At 43.5% G+C, this 15954-nt stretch overlaps 1 protein-coding gene across 2 annotated transcripts in view; it reads left to right on the forward strand.

Annotated features, from left to right (window-relative positions):
• Nucleotides 1-15954, forward strand: part of rhbdf1a (rhomboid 5 homolog 1a (Drosophila)) — a 32531-nt gene that overhangs the window by 1223 nt on the left and 15354 nt on the right. The window lies entirely within an intron of this gene.

Genomic DNA, 15954 nt, shown 5'->3' on the forward strand with positions numbered 1-15954 from the left:
GGGGTGTTTTTTGTATTTGAAACAAGCATAATTTTTGATTATTAGATGTTTACAACATACCGGTATACAAACAGGCCCATTTTGGTTGGATAGTGTGAACTTGTTATAACGGTGACGAGCTGTCTTTAGTTGTGCAGCACTGAGACACGCGTGGCCCTCTCCCCGCAATTTGCTTGGGCGTGCTGTCACGGCCTTCGAAACATTATCTCATCCAGAGGGCTTCACATTCGGGGTGTTGTAATAAACCTGATAAAGCAAAGGGACCTGATGAGAAGACCACCATCAGCGTGCACCACGGGGAGTCCAAAGGGCGCGAGGTCAGTTCTTAGCATTCTAGAGATGGGGAAGAGTCTCTGGAACAGAATGAGACCTCCAGGTCTCGTTCTGGTATTGAGGCCAGCAGGTGGACTGTCCTGGCCTCGTTTTCAGTTATGTGGGCGTTACAGGAAGGAGAATGGGAGTAATACTGTCATGCCTCAGAGGGTCAGGGTGCAGTCTCTGTGTGTCTGGCCAAAGCTGGATCACTTTCATTACATGTGGGTTTGTTTTCTGGCAAGTCCCCCAGTCCCCCAATCCCCCCCCCCCCACCCAACCTAAGTATTTCTGGCACAGAAATTGTTTTAGTCCACAAGGCTAAAATTAGTCCCAATACTAGGATCTGGATGTACATGGTTTCACTACCCATGAGCACACCCCAAAGTCAAATGGTGTAAATACAGTTAACACATGACCTGTTGTTCACTGGGTGTTGTGTGGGTAGCCAGCATGGAAAAGCAGGATGTGTTCTTTTTAAATCTACAGAGCTATATTTCCTTTTTTAACATTAACAATAAATTCAGTGTGAGGTAATGGGGACTGTTGCCATAACCCACAGATTTAACTATGTGTAATTGTTTGCATTGTTTTCCCTTAATCTGAAGAATGAATTGTTTTTGTTGTCATTCATATGGTACTATGACACCTTTGTATGCTATTTACAGTTTTGAGTTTTGAAATGAGCTAATTACAAAATTGCCACATTCTTTTCCTAGCATGTGGTTCTGCGCAAGCATGTGGTTCTCCAGCTTGGCTAGAGCATGATACGTTCCATGTGCATGTACCACATGTGCTGCTTAAACATACCAGGTTGTGCTTTTATCTTGCTGGGCCAACTAGCACACATGATCGTGAGTGGAGCATTTCAGCCCAACTTGGGGTTCTGTGGTCTCATGCGCTTTGGCTATAAGCATACCTGCATCTGACCTGTGTGAATGTTTTTGAGATAGGAGAGGTATGATATGGAGATCAAAATAGGCCCTTCTAATCTAAGAAAGTATTTTTGTGCTCAAAACTGTTGAATCCTTCAAGATATCAAATGCAACATGGAAGCACACTGAGAGGAGAATTCAGCTAGGGATGCTGTCCTTTTAGTAAAACATGGAAACCTGTTTGACAGCTTTAGAAAAAAAAGGCTGCTCTTGAGCTAAATTTAAGAGGTCAGCTTTTTAAAAACTGTTTTATATCAGTACATATTTTTGAAGGTTCTTCTCTGGGTTTGGTCAAGCTTTGAATGCTGATAGCATGGGGACGTGTAGTTTAAGTCAAGGTGAGAACATTGGAAAAGTTATGCTGCTGTCTAAACCCATACAGCCTGTTCCTCTTGGTGTAAGACTGCAGTCTCATGGAAATGTTTAGGGAGATTTCCCTTTTGCAAGGCATTACTCTCAATATGTATTTGGCTGGGCAACAGTGACATACATATCACAATGACATACAATGCCTGCAAGTATTTTCCTGGTCAACACTAAAATGTATGTGTTGGGTGGGTGTTGACCATGCTTAGAGCATTTCATTGTGTGTGAGTTTAGATCATGCCATCCTCGTGGAGTAGGCCTGCTGTATGTCTACCAGCTATCAGCTGATTGCAGTTAAATTGAGTGTCGCCACTCCCACTGCTGTCATGGTTGTCGTGATGTTCTGCAAGAACAGGTGACTGCAGACTTGTGACATGGCCACAGACCTTCTGAAGTCTCATGGCTTGGCTACTGTTATCATGCTTCACAGAGATCATCTGCAATATGACAACATATCACCACTATATTAAAATCATATTGCTTAGCTCCTTCTCATAAAGACTCCACACAAGTTTTTCATTATATGTGAGAAGGTCATTTTTCCTCACCAAGCTTAGCCTTCATGAAAGTAGAGTAAAAAAATTATCACAGTGGTCTGTGCTGTGGGGCAGCCATATGTCTGTCTGACAGTGGGCCGGTCATGCGCCAGTCTGACAGTGAGCTGGTCACATGTCAGTCTGACAGTGGGCCAGGTGTGCATTAGTCTGACAGTGGGCTGGTCACCTGTCAGTCTGATAGTGGGCTGGGTGTGTGTCAGTCTGACAGTCTGATAGTGGGAATGTTGTGGGTGTTCACTCAGGAAGGGCTCCTAGTGCTTTAATCATAGGAATCTCTCACACGGTGCATGTTTTACCTCTGATGGGTGGTGTAGGAAACTGGTTCATGTCTTTAACTTTACACCCTCATGGTGTGCTGGAAACTCTGGTTACAAAACACTGGAAACTCTTTCAGTGGTCACACAGAATAAAATCGTACTTGAAGGAACACTGTAAAAGCTTAAAGGTGCATTCTGTGAAGACAAGTGTGGTGTCCATTTCACTGCGAGTTATACTGTGTATGACTATGTATGTGACGAATAAACCAAACTTGAACTTGAACTTGGTGGAGTGACCCTGACACTTGTTATAAAACTACAAAAAGGATATGAGCCCTTCCTCTTCAAACTCACCAGCCAAGCTCTTCGTTCAAGAACATAACATGTAAACATGTTTAGAAACCATAATTGGTTTGTTTACACTTGAGATTTTGTTTGTTACAAATGTAGTTTGTAATGTGAACAGTGGATGCTTCATGTGTTGGCTCATGAAGGGATAAAAAGGTACCCTAGCCATAAGCCATCTATGGTGATTTTTAAAACTATGTTTACAGGATGTAATATCGGTATATGAGCGCATGTTTAACTCGTGATGTATCGGTGTCTGCTGTTACCATTATTGCTGCCCCTGTCATCATCAGCACAGTATGCTCTACACAGAGAGAGGTTATGTTCAGTTTTTAGTGCTATTACTCAAGTGCAACACAGGCTCCATTTCCCCTCATTTTGAGGATGTTTAAACAGGAGTTCAGATTTCTCACAATACTATCTCAAGCTGCTGTTCAGGACTACAAATGGCTCAGAGTATTACACAATTTCCACAGTTCCAATATCCCTGTCTTTATTAAACAACCCCTTCAGAGACTTGTCCAGACATGCTAAACAAAAAAAAACAACATGCTTCTTCTTCAGCATGGTAAGGGCAGGGTTTGGAGCAAACACCCCTTCATATGTATCTTTAGCATGCATCCTGATGTCACTCAGAAGAAGCTCTCCGAAAACCCTCAGCCCCTCATGATGGCAGAATTTCTCGTGAGCGGTTCCTTGCTGACGGGGTTTCGGCTACAGCCAAGCACTCTGTCCAGACAGCAAGGGCGGTATATGAGGGCTTCAGCCTGACTTATAGGCTTAGCAGTGGGCTTTTGGGAAAGGGTGGAGAAGTGATGACTAGTAAAAATTTAAAGAAGCTCTTGTAAGAGCGAATGCATAAAGGCCGCATGCTCAGAGAAGGTCTTCTAGCTGAAACGCGGTGCTCATTCCATAGAAGATGATGTAATGGCACGCCCCCAACCACGCATGAGAGAAGTGTCTTGGGACCCAGGCGTGGCTCTGTCAGCCACCCTATGCTGCCAATACCAGAGCATGGTTCTCACACAGTGCTTCTCTCCATTCTCTTGCCAGGAACGATACCATAAATGCTCTTAAAATATGCAGGAGGAGGCCACCCAGGCAGGATGAACCAGGCTTGTGCACCTGCAGCTGAGAGTCCAGAAGGAAGGCTTTTTCTGGGCATAGAGACTCATAACCATGAGACTCAAAATATGAAAAAAAAAAAAGAGCTATTTAGAGTGGGCAGCCGGATGGTTGCTCTGTTGGGAGGGAGCCCAGATTCACTGTGGCACTCAAACAGGAGGCTCCAGACAGATGCGGACTCATCATATCACTCTCCTGGGTTTTGTACACACGCACATGCGTGCAAACACCCAGTGTTTTCCGAGTGCATTGGAAATGTGTACTTCCTCTCATCTTTTCTCCCTGGCGTTTCTTTCTTTCTTTACTTTGGATTGTCCACAGTAGTTTGTTTTTTGTTAGTCAGCAGCATGGGCTCTCCCACTCTCCAGCTTGGTTTCTCCCTGAGGCCTTTGTCCTGTCTTCCTGCGTCTGTGTGCTTGACCTTCCTTCATGTACCTTCTCTCTCTCTTTCTCTCTCTCTCTCTTTCTTTCTTTCTCTCTCTCTCTCTGATTCCTTCTATTTCTGGCTCGTTTTTTGTGTGTGCCGTGACCTCTACTTTCAGAATGACCCTTCCCAAGGTCAGTTTCCCTTCCACACAGTAACTTCTGTCAGTGGTAGCTCAGTTGATAGGTATGTGAAGTTAAGTGGCTTACACCACCAGCAGTTGACCTGCTCTGCTGAAAATGAATAGATACAGGAGGATGAAAGTGGAGAGCTTTGCCGAGTCACCGTCAGCTTTTGTAATTCACTATGACACTGTAGCTGTTTTGGTGTCCTTTGGAGACTGCTACGATCTAATTCTTCTCTAGAACACATGCCCATTTACAATTAATATGCTAAACAATCTATTTCCTTCAGCTACATCTCATATACATCATCCTCTGGGGACTTTGAAAACCTTGATGTTATTCTTTCAAACCAAGATAGTAATGTTTGGTGTTGTTGAAGCATTTAAATGTATGTTCATCTTCCTCTTTTAAAGAGCTCTGAATTTCCAGACTCACAGACCTCTGTGAGATGTATCCCATATGGGTTAGAACGTCATAAAGAGCATATCTGTAGCAGGCTATTATTTTAAGCCCCAGATCTAGCTCTGAGCCATCTTCCGGGCTTTTTTCCTTTAAGCCTCCTTTTTTGCACATAGGACGGTATATGTTTGTGCACCTCTGTGCTAAGGTTTGGGTGGGGCTGTGTGTGAAAATTGGCCCACATGTCAGAGCCTGAGGTGAGAGCACCTGTCTAAACCTCAGATCAGAGCAGCACTTCTCAGGCATCTCCAGGCCAGCTGTTCTAGTCTCACTTTAATGGAGGTAGGCTCCACCTGATAGGGCTTCCCTCTCTCATCTCATGCTACATGTTCACATAGGATTTGAGAAGGGACTCCGGCTGTTGTCTTTCTTGTAACTCTAACTGCTGGCGTGAATGGGAGCTTTTAGATGGACCTGAATTCAGAACAGGCCTTCATGAATTATGATAGATCACTGGACCATTGCCAGTCCATGGCTTAGTCCTGTTTATTTTGGGAATAACTGATTTCCAGTTGTAGCCAACTATGCTCTGTATATGATATATGTACTGTATATAGAGAGCTATTTCGGGAAGCCTTCAGTATGTTACTACTGTGAATGCAGCAGTGAAGGAGTCATGTGGGACAGGAGACCCGAGGCATTCCGTGCCACTACCACTGCTGGTGCGCTGCCTACACACTGACTATCTCAGTACATCAGGCCTCCGGTTGAGGCAGGAATTATTGAGGCTTGCTCAGAAGAGTGTTAAATAAAGGTCTTTTGGACTCAAATTGTATCAGGTTCTTTTAAACCAGATACAGGGTTGTCACCTTTTCGAACAGCATCTCAGGTTTCACTGTGTTGGTGTGGTGTGGTGATGACTTGTTAATGACGATCCAGGCTTCTGAAAGAACCAGGACGGGAAAGTCGCTAAGGGCATTTCCTGTAACTTGATGATCTCATGGGCCTGTATTATTACTAATTAGCATATTTGATTTTCACAACACATCCCAGCAGTCTGATGCTTTCTTTGTTTTAGACTAATCATAGACTCATGTAGACACATTGCTTGTTCCCTCTTTCTTTCAGAGCAGTAAACTGGATCTCTAAATGGCAGGAAGTCCCGGAATTTTCAGCCCTCTGTGTTTTTTCCTGAGTGGCAGGACTCAGAGGGTGACGCGACATGTCCTTCATGCATCATCTGCACATCATCTAGATTCTTTGTGTCAAAACAAGTCACTTCAAAACAATCAGTCTCAATTTCTTCCCAGTGTGTCAGTGATTTCTATCACCACTTAGCTGCCATAGGCCGCTACTCAGCTACGGCATGTTGGTGGTGGAGCATCTGAAGTGTGGTGTGTTGTTTCTGTCACTGCATCTGGCCAGGAGACAGCTCCCAGACGTGAGGGCGTTTCCTGTCTCCGTTTGGATGTCATCCTCTCCTCTGCTCTCCACTTCCTTCCCTCTGCTCTTTAAATAAACTAGCCTCTGACCTCGGGGGCTCCTGGTCACTGGCAACGGATGTGATATGATTTTGCAACCACTATTCCTTGGCCACTGTTTGTTGTTCCTTTTAATAGATAAGACAAATTTAAGTGTCTGATGATATGGCCTAAAGAAGGTGCATGTTATTTATAGAGCACTGGTAGTACTGAGGATTTGTCTGTTTGTTTGTTTGTTTGTTTGTTTGTTTTGTTTTGTTATGTTTGCTAATCAGCCAAGTTGGAGTTAGGACCAATGACTTTAGTTTTCTGGGGTTATATTAAGCCACCCCTCAGCCCCCGTTGTGAGTGACAGAGGTGGCTCAGTCTGTTTCATGGATACTGACCTCCTGTTGGGCTTCATGCTCACCGGGCTGATCCACATCGCACAATAGGGTCCTTTGTGACTTGATTCAGGCTGATATCATGCTGGAAAGTATTCAGATGGAGATCACATGTTGTTTGGCTATGCTGCAGTTCTGAGTCTCTTCCTTATCTAGCTCACGTAACAAGAAAAGTGTCTGTCCCACAACAGACAGTAAAGCACTTGTTTAGTGTTTCAGGGATGTAACTGGGAGCCTCTCTGCTGGGATCCCTGGTAAAAAACAGCTAACATCCTCTTTTGTCTCCTCCGGGAGTTCTATAGGGAAGGAAACTTGGTGCTGACTGAGCGTCATTTTAAAATGGCAAACATGTGGTCTGAGTACTACTGTGAACTGCTAATGCCTTTGACCAGTTAGCAACTGCAGCAGTGTCTACATCTGTTTCTTCTTGAGTTTGCAACATTTAAGTTTCACATGCACCTTTGCTGAATTTGTGGGAAAGAACATCTAGCTTGTCTTCCTGAAAGTAGGTCAGTAAATAACTGCTACTTGACTGCTGTTGTATTTATACCTGTTAAGTCACATTTTCATATGCATTACATGGAAAGTCTATTAGCATGTATTTAGCAAGTGTACTTAGTGTATTTAACCCATAGATTTAGTGTATTCATTTATTTAGTGTATAGAATATACAGTGAAATTAGAAATTGTCACCTAAATTAAGTCACCTAATATGTCATCCTTGCCCCATATTACTGGGATGAAGATGTTATTTATTGCACTGGTCATTTTACTTCGTTTATGTATTTTTGCCTGCTGTATCCAAGTATGTTTTCAACATTTCTTGATCATCTATAGTTGTTTTGTTTCAGTATGCTCATATATCATTAGTTATAGTATTGAAAAGTTGTTCCAAGGAAGGTGGATCCCCTCTGTGTTGTCAGACAACTGCTGGACACTGTAGAGGTGCTGGATACCAACAGTGAGAGCTTGATTTATTATGGGCAAATCCAGGATTGTACAGAACAGTCAGAACAGTCCAGGTGTAACATTGTCCCGAGGACGCACAGACTCCCTTGATGCTGTGAAACATTTATTGACATGAAACACAAATGACAACGGGGGCACTCACACAGAAGAACAACAGTGAACGTGAACACACACAAATGTTTTTTAAACAGCGTGAACATTAGCACAGACTGCATAAACATCAATGATGGCTAATGCTAACATACACCGACACTAACAATGACCAACAGTGAGGGGGTTTAAATAGACAGACAGACACTCAACGTTAAACCCCGTGCAGGTACGTGCCATCACAGAGGGCATGGCTACATACAAGGGTGAACCCCCCCCCCCCTTGTACCTGGCAGGCCGTACCATGTGACGGGGGGAGCATCCCGTGACACCAGGGTCATAGAGCCAATACGAAATGTACAAGAATACATGGTGAAGACAAAACAAAACACATGATGACAAAAGGGGACAATAAGAACAAATAACTGAGACTAGAAATAACAAACAGGCAGAGAAAACACGAGGCTTGGAATAACACACAGAGGCTAGGATTAACATTGACCAGCCAAAACACAGGCAACAAGGCAGGGTTTAAACACATGTACTAATAAGATTTAACAAGACACAGGTGCTACACAAGATGGGCAGGGAAAAACAACATGGAAGAAAAACAAATACACGAGACAGGGTAACCATGACAAGGAAGATGCTAGGAGGGACAAAACAAGAGGAATGTTCCTGAAGCCTAATATAGACAAAAGTCATACATTTTAGAAGTATGTTTGTACACATTTTAAGTGTAATAACAGACCTATTTATGAATAAGTAATATATACTTAATGTAATTAATACTGTTGCTTAAAAACCATGCACAATAGAATAATTCTAAAAATAAGATTCAAATTCAACATAAAAACTACTATAAGGTCCATCTATTTAATTTCGGAAGCAAAAAAAAGTCAATTATTTTTTGCCAAGTATTATATGCATGCATAAGTCAATCCTTTCAAAGTGTATTTCCATGTATTTAGTAAATGTATGTAGAGAATGTAATATATAAGTGTATTTAGTGTATTGAATCTACATTTAGAAATTATGCATTCACCTAATATGTCACCCTTGATGTAGATTATTGGGATGTAAATGTTTTTATTATTTGCATTCATTCATTAATATTTTCAAAGACATACACTGTGCAGATAAAGCTCATTTTTAGTCCATTCTGTTGAACCTGTATGTCACTAATCATGCTGATTGCTACTGTGTATTTGGAGTATCTACATCATGTACTAATGAAGAGACAATACACAGAGACAGTACATAGTGTAGGCTAGCTCTACTGGTTTGACCACTCCATGGTGCGTGTGCAGTGTGCAGTGTGCGTGTGCGTGTGTGTGTGTTTAACCCTTCACCAAGAAACCCTACACAGACCTGCAAAACCTCACACAGAGACCCTCCACAGATCAACAAACCTTTATACAGAGGCCCTCTACAGACCAGCACACCCTCTCTCAGAGAGACTCCACAGACCCGCACACCTTCATACATACCACTTTTTCACCAACAATGTGCTGGTGCTTGTGGTGCCAGTTCCTGTGAACTAGTGAACCTTTTAAGAATATACCCACTAGTTTGAAAGCCCATTGGTTACACATGTGGATGTGGGCATTCCATCATTCAGAAACAGAAGTCGGAAGACTTCGTATAGACTACATGGCAGAATGCTTTCTTCTTTTGCATATTTTGTTTCTTTGTTTGAGGGCATAACTTTTGCAGTGTCTGTGGCCACCCTTTGGCCACTCGTGTGACAGATTGATTGGTTCCAGACCATCAATATTATGGGGCCAGAATGTAACCAATTTTTGTCCAAGAACCTGTGATTTTGTTGGGGGACGTGCAGTACCGTTCGGGATTTTGGCACCAGCACTGACACCATGCCAGTAGAACAGAGACCCTGCCCAGACCAGCACCCCTTTACTAAGAGATAAGGCCAGTACTGCACCAGAAAGGAATATAGATTTGTTTAGACATTCAACGCAAAAAGGTATAGACAGTCTTGCACTGATACCATCCTATATATTCTCACAGAAAATAATTTATTAATGCCACCATTGCTAACCCTGTTGTGGTAATTGCCATCCTTTTTTGTGTGTGTGTGTGTGGGGGGGGGGTGCTTGGTGTAGTGGTTGCTGTGGTTAAGCCTAGATACCGTGTCATTGTGTAGGACAGGCTTCTTGGTCTTTACCTGTCTGGTGTAGCAACTCCTATGCCTGTATAATTCAGGTCCCACATTAGTGTTTTTCAAACACTGTGGCTGAACTAGACCTTGACCTAATTCATAGTGTTTTTAGATGCAATGCAACTTATGTACCTGGCTTGTAACTCACTCACTCACTCACACATGTTCAACATAATTTGCCATGAGGCGGCAGTGTTGGAACTGAAATAGCTTGGTGCTTTGTATCATTGACACTGTATGTCCTTGTTTTTCCCTGTAAGCCCAGTAAACATTTACTTGAAGCTTTATAGTGGATAATAAGATGGACCATTGTTTGGGGTGGTCTTGTTCTGGGACAGTTGTCTGGGGTGGTCTTATTCTGAGACAGTTGTCTGGGGTGGTCTTGTTCTGGGACAGTTGTCTGGGGTGGTTTTGTTCTGGGACAGTTGTCTGGGGTGGTCTTATTCTGAGACAGTTGTCTGGGGTGGTCTTATTCTGGGGCAGTTGTCTGGGGTGGTCTTGTTCTGGGACAGTTGTCTGGGGTGGTCTTGTTCTGGGACAGTTGTCTGGGGTGTTTTTTTTTTTTTCTGGGACAGCTCTCTGTGATGGGTTTGTTTTGGGACAGTTATCTGGGGGATCTTGCTCTGGGTGGTCTTCTCATGGTGCACAGCAAGGGTCCAAAAAGCAAATGCACTGTGAATTATTAATCGTAGGCCATCTAAATCATGTATTGATTTTATAATCTATCCAGCTGTAAGCTTTAAGACAGGAGAACTAATAAAAAAGAACAAATAAAAAAAGGTTATGTACTTGCGGTTAGCTTCTCTCAGTCCTTCTGTGCCTCACAAAGTCTTGAAAAGAAGACAGGCCAATTAATCTCTTGTTCCCTCTGGAACTGCATCATGTAACTGTAAAAGGCTCATAACATCTCTGAAGTTTCAAGCACAAGGACTGCAGTAAAATATCGAGTGGAACTTATGCTAGGAGTTACAACAGAGACTCTAGATTAAGGCCTCCAGAATGAGTGTTAAATATATACAAGCCTATTTTGGATCCTGGGTGTTGAGTGGTAGAACTCTACATTATACTAGAAACAGCGAAAGGTCACTGAACAATATGCAGCCAGAAGCTCCTCCAAAAACCAGGGGCAGAGTTCATTCAGCACTAGGGATAGAGCTCGCACTTTCTAAGTGTACAACAGCTGTATTGTCAGTAATTGAGTCCTTTGTAGGAACTATATGAAGAGGCGTGAGAGAGAGAAAGTGATTAGCTGAGTGACTTCCAAATTGTTCATAGATCACTTGTATTATAATTCTCATTGAAATTTTGCCCCAGTAAAATAGAACACTTGATTTGACCCCTTGGTTTGAGGCATGTTCTACATAATAGTATGTCACGGTGTTCAACACTGCCACTCTGGCAGTCAGTGGGAGGCCTCTGCAGCTTTTTGATGTGCATGTGCACACACACACACTCTCACTCTCTCTCACACTCACTCACATTAGCACTCATCCCAGTCTGCAAGTGCCCACTTTGAAGTGTTTGCTTTGCCTGGTGAAAGCAGTGTTGGTGGCAGCAGGCCAAGCTTCAGAACTATGCAATCACGGGTGGTGGTATGAGCTCCCGCAGACGGTTCCACCCACCCACTGGTCTGACACTTGATCACATGGTCTGCTGTGGTGGGTGGGTAGGTAGAGATGTTCACGCATGTGTGTGTATATGGTGTTTGTTTGTTAGTGTCCGATGGAAAGGTTTTGCCATTGTGTTGAGCCCAGTGTGAATACATGCAATGTACCTATGGAAGATGGGCTGCCTAGCCCTTATCTTCCTATTGCCTATGTCAGACAGACGAAATTGCTTCTAGAGAATGGAATTCCCCATGCTGGCTGGAAGCAGAGGGGCCAGACAGTGAGACCAGCTTCTTCTGCTTTAAAGCTGCTTGGAAATTTGTTCGTGTTTTTGCTCCTTGTGGGGAAGAGCTACACTATTCTGTTATTCATCAGACAGACACAGAGAGAATGTTTATAAACCAGGAAGAGCTGAGCCAAGACTGGTAAAGCAAGTCAGTGAGAGTGAGAGTGAGAGAGTGAGAGTGAGAGAGCGAGAGTGAGAGAGAAATCAAGAGAAGAAAAGTGGGAAAAAAAATGGGAGTGTGTGTGACTGAAAAAGGGTGTGTACTTGTATGAGTGTACGTGTGTGCGCTCAGAGTGGCTTGGCAGTCTTGATTACATCACTCTGGCAGTAGTCTCCAGAACACAGCACAGTCACCTCGCTCAACTCTTTCTTATACATGAAGAGCTTTATTTTTAGAAGCTAAATCTAGTCCAGGACTTGTCATTGCCAGGCCTAAATTAGTCCTCAAACCTCAAAAATGAAATATGCAATTAACGCGAGAGTTATACAGCAAACAACTAGATAATTTTCTAGATAACACTAGATAATTTTCATTTTCAACAATTCCCCATAAATGAGTTTAGTTTCTCCTTAAAGGAATTCCCCACCCCCTCAAAATAAATAAAATCCTAATGTAGTTTATAACAATGGAATGGGAGTAGAGATGGGTTAGCATATTTTCCTGACTCACACTAGCTTTAAGAAACATGAGCGATATTTCTCAAGGTCTGCTGATGCTCTTAGACTGCTGTTCAGCAGCCTTGCTGCATGAGACAGGGATTAGTAACGTGACATTTCAGAAGAGTGACTGAAGAGGCTTTGGTCTGTGTCATACATACATCCTCGTGGGTGGAGGGGAAAGGGCGAGTGAGTGTGCTGTGAGCTATAATGAGCCTGTACATCTAATCAGCTTGTTTGAAAAGGGACAAATGGCATCCAAATGTCATTAAAAGTGTTTTTTAACAGGTGGCTTCCAGAGGTATCTGAGTATCCAATGGATAGCTGTTCTGTGTGTCCAAATAATATTGTGGGGGGAGGGGAGAGAGAAAGAGAGAGAGAGAGAGTAAACACTTCAACCCAGGATGTGCAGTGCTGAGGAAAGAAGCATCCAGTGGTGTATTCTCTCTCTCTCTCGCACTCTCTCACACACACACCTCACACACACACACACACACATACATTGATGAGCCCATCCATAATTGTGCTTGGTCCACTCTCTCTCATCCCCCAAGACTTTTCTGGCCAGACCTGTCAGCCCCAGTAAGATGCAGCCATGTCTGTGTGTCACAAGACCTACATATCTACTGAGTGCTGTGGTGCTGGCACACAGATCCCCTGCACAACTGCCCGTTCTGGTTGGACAGTATTCTCCCTGCTTCACAGTCTACTCTGTATGCTTTCTCTAGGAATGTTCACATGACAGACACAATTAGACAGTTAGATCATCTTACTCCACAAGGACCCTCTTGGGAATGTAGGTTTTAAGGGGCTAGTTTGACTGAGAAAGCTATCTAAGGTGGCTAACAATATATGTAAAATTATCCCGTCTTCTGGACATAAATAGGATTCATCAGCAGATCTACAGTTGGAGTGCTAGAATGGCTCTGTAGTTAAGTAGTATGTCTGCATGACTGTTAGCTACCAGCTTTTACTCTGAGACATTTTGTTCTTGCAAGAATCCCATGAAAATGAGAATTGCTGCCATATGAAAGGGCATACAGCCCAGGTGGTCTTGGAGACTTTAAGCTTTACTGTGCCATACAGACTGAAATGCCTAAAATGCTATGTGTATGAACTACATACATTCCTTATTTGGTCCTTATAATACTTAGTGAATGTGATCCTTTCTTTTGGCATTTCTTTTCATTTGTTTTTTTAGTCAAGACAAACGTATTAGTCTCTGAAAGAGCTCTGTATAAATCCTAAATGATTGGAAATGTTGGACAGGAAGTTTCCATTAAGAAAACACTGTGGGGAACATTTGTCTTTGCTGTGAGATAGCAGGAGGAAACATGTGTGCTAAAAAGCACACAATAGAGAGAGTTAACCAGGACACACCCCCCTCCCCTTTACCCATATCCCCACCTCCTCTCCCTCATCTAAACTTTTTCAAACAGGCAAGTGAGAAGGCACCACATGCAGCTATGCTAAATATTACTGTACACCTCATCTCATCTGCTTTAGCAGTATGGTTGTAGTATTATTAGTATCAGTCCTCAGCAGTCACGCATGAGTAGTTCCCATTCAGAAGCTTAATATATTTGTTTGTGGCCTACTATGTGTGTTGGCCTATGCCTGCTGAACTATAAGTGTCCTTCAAATCAAGTAGATGCAGCACCTGCAGTCTGATGGGCTCAAGTAAAGCCAAAACAACATCAGTCCCCATAAAAAAATACCTTCACAGATTTTGAATCTGACAGTGTATCTGCAGCCTGGGTTTAAGGTGCCAATAGATAATCGGTTTCCCTGTAACCATTGCCTGTCAGACTAAAAGTTATATAAACAACTAACTGATTTGTGTAAGACCACATTTTTTTGCTTCCTCTGTGTTTTAAATGTTTATGATCGTAGCACGGGAAGGATTATCTACCAGTGTACCAGCCTGGGGGACGGAGTGCAGGAAGCTAATCATATCCAGCATGTCGCTGAGAAGGGAGGCCAGGGTTTCTTTCAACAGATTTTGATCCGAACGTCAAAACAAACGTCTTCAAGGCCATATATCAACCTAGGCTTGTTTCCAGAAACTAAATTCCCCAGAGACTCAGATATGGTGCCGTCACAGTGGGCCCTGCTTACATAAATTGGAATGCGACAAAAGTTGTCTGGGTCCGCTTGGCATTCCTCTCAAATATCCACATTACTGCCACAAAAATGCTTTTATCTGTTATAATCTGTACATGTCACATAACTTGTGGTACAAGTGACCTTTCCAAGGTTATTATATGTCTGGATTGAATGGGACAATTTCCTTTTTTGTGTGTATGAGCATAAATCTTCAATCAAAACCTTCAAAGAAGGCAAAACCAGATACCATGGATGGGGGCCAAGTGCAGAACTTAATCCACTCATTCCCCCTGGCAAGGCTGGCTGTGTTGTTCAAGGATATCTCCCTTGGCCATGAACGTGGTGCCTTAGACAGTCAAACCTAATTCAGGTGTAATGGGCGAAGGCCTAAAGGCCTTCAAGTACTGCCTTTCCCCAATGGTGGGCCCCAGTGTCCTGCCACCTCTCCCTAGTGGTGGGCCCCCATGTCCAGCTGCCTCTCTCCAGTGGTGGGTCCTTGCTTACAAAGACACCAGCTGTTGGCCAGCCTGGGGGTTGCTTACCTGTTTGTAGCAGAGGAGAAAATGAGGGTGGCTCAGAAAAAACATGTATCTGGCTTTCCAAGGTTTGGGCTTGGTGTCTCTTAGAGTGTGACAACACCCAGTGTCCAAAGAGTGGTTAGTGGCTGCAAAGCCCACAGGGAGCTGGATTTGGTGAGTTGCTGCATGGGCAGACAGATGCATGAGCCCTCAGGGATCATTAAAGGGGGAAAGCAATTAGATAAGTGATTGAGGTCTGACATGGACACTAAATGGAGATGGTGGTCTGTTTTCACTTAGAGAGCAGAAAGGAGGCCTTTCACTCAAGCTCTGTTCAGCCGTCTGACACAGGGTGTGTCTGTGACTCCAGATTCCAATGTCAAACAGTGCTCACTACCTTTCCATCAGACACAGGCCAGGAAATGGAGCCAAGCTCCTGACTAAGAGCTGACCTAAGGGATGTTCTGGAAGAGGTTTGTGGTCATTGGGTTGAGAGCTTGTCAAATAATGGGAGGTGGTGGTTCCTGTAAGCTCTCCTGACTGAGCATTGGAGAGCATTGCTGGGAAAGGAGCAACCTGAGTGTTCTCTGAGCTTCTGTCTGGACCAGCTTTGTTAGAGTCTGCCGCCATATTCCACACAGTCACTGCAGTGTAGACAAGAAGGGTGATGATGGCATCTGCGCCACGTTTCTCCATTACCAGGCGAGTGGTTCTAATTGGGCGGACCTAGCTGTTGGCTCAACACAACAGTGTTCTGCACAACAGTTCTCCGCTTTTAATTCCATCCTCTCGCATTTCAGATACTGGGTTCATTACAGGGCCAAGCAAGT

The sequence above is a fragment of the Electrophorus electricus genome, chromosome 8, assembly GCF_013358815.1.
Source record: "Electrophorus electricus isolate fEleEle1 chromosome 8, fEleEle1.pri, whole genome shotgun sequence".
Classification (NCBI taxonomy): domain Eukaryota; kingdom Metazoa; phylum Chordata; class Actinopteri; order Gymnotiformes; family Gymnotidae; genus Electrophorus; species Electrophorus electricus.